The following is a 1634-nucleotide window of genomic DNA, read 5'->3' as shown; positions in this document are numbered from 1 at the left end:
CATTGGTAGGCTATGTCTCTTCAAGTATATTGGTTAAAGGTTGGGTGTCATATGAAGAGCAGAAAGCAATTCTATTCAGAAAAAAAAAAAAATCGTTATAACTTTATTGAAAACAGTGGGAAAAAGTCATGAAAAATGCATTGTATGCTGTGTTTAACCAGTGCTACAAGTTAGAAAAATAACCACAGCAATAATACAGCAATGTTACTATATCTGTCCTCTCAAACAAACAGATTATGTATAATATATATATATATAAATATATATATATATATATATATGTTTGTTGCCGCTAGCAGAGAAGTATACCCTGATAGCACACGTACATCACAGAGATGCCTATTTGACGTCTGCATTTACATATGCAAGACATGTTTTTTAGAGTGTTTGCTGATCTGCAATATGTCTATAGGACGTTTCCTGTCAGATGTCAAATAGACGTTTAGAAGATGTCTTTAAGATGTTTATGATTTAGAGTGTATGTAAAACTGACATCTTATAGACATCTATCAGATGTTTGTACACAGCAGATGCTTTCCAGATGAAGCGATCTTTAACAAACATCTTGCAGACGTATGTGTGCTATCTGGGTAATTACATTCTGCATCTTTAATATCTAAATAAACTGTTCAAAACAATTACAGTATCATCTCTCTTATTGTCCACTGACATCCATGTACTGGATTGTAAAAGTTAAAAGACTCGCGGGTGTCTCTTTCGATGCTGAAGGGAGTGCATCAAGAACTGATGGCTCCTAGATATCATCCAATCAGTTCCTGATGCAGTATCACCAACATCAGAAAGTTCTCACAGATCAGAAGTTCTCATAGGTTTTGGATGGATGGACTGTAGTTAGGGATGGGTGAACAAGTCTGTGAGTTAATGTTATGAATGAATAACAAACACTTTAAACATTTAAATCTCAGCCTTGCCACAGATTTCAGCGTAATTCTATTATTCTTGGACTTCTTTTCCACAGGTTGCTCTCTTTTATCCGATGGAGACCAATGTTATTTTGTCATGGTGTGCGGGTGCTGTGTGTGACTGAACCCCAGCAGCGCCTGTGAGAGGGGTGACACACTACTCACAGTTGCCAGCTGAGATTATGCCAAAAATCAGCCTCACAATACCAGAGTCCAGACCAGATGTTCGCGTCCCAGAGATGGTAACACATTACGAACTACTTTAGCACCTCGGTACAATATAAGATGCGCATTTGATCATCCTGGAGTAACTGAAGCGGTTATTGCAAAACAACAGATTAGCAATTTAGCATTGAGATTAGCACAGATGTAGGCTACTTAAGTAAAAGTCAGGTTCAGGTGCAGCTGAGGTAGTTTTGTCTCAGGTTTTGGGTGTAAACAGACTACTCAACCCCTACAAGTCATTGTGAGACTGTAATCACATCACAGTTGCCTGCAGAGATTACCCAGTCGGTCCATCTCACCGTTAGCTGTTTGTTGTAATGCTAGTCAAAAACAAAGAAGTTGGTTTGAGCATCAGTGGTTCTCAAATGGTGGGTTATGACCCAAAAATGGGTCGCAGTTAAATTTTTATCACATGTGGCACAGAAAAACAATGCTAAATGCAAAATACATTTGCTTATCAACTTTTAGGGAGTTAAAAAAAAAAAA

General features: G+C 37.8%; 1 protein-coding gene across 1 annotated transcript in view; it reads right to left on the bottom strand.

The window, feature by feature from the left end:
- LOC107720340 (WD repeat-containing protein 44-like) overlaps nucleotides 1–1634 on the bottom strand; it is an 11409-nt gene that overhangs the window by 3779 nt on the left and 5996 nt on the right. The window lies entirely within an intron of this gene.

Source organism: Sinocyclocheilus rhinocerous, unplaced genomic scaffold, assembly GCF_001515625.1.
Source record: "Sinocyclocheilus rhinocerous isolate Xijiao unplaced genomic scaffold, SAMN03320098_v1.1 scaffold1292, whole genome shotgun sequence".
Classification (NCBI taxonomy): Eukaryota; Metazoa; Chordata; class Actinopteri; order Cypriniformes; family Cyprinidae; genus Sinocyclocheilus; species Sinocyclocheilus rhinocerous.
This window is presented reverse-complemented; position numbering and strand designations above follow the sequence as displayed.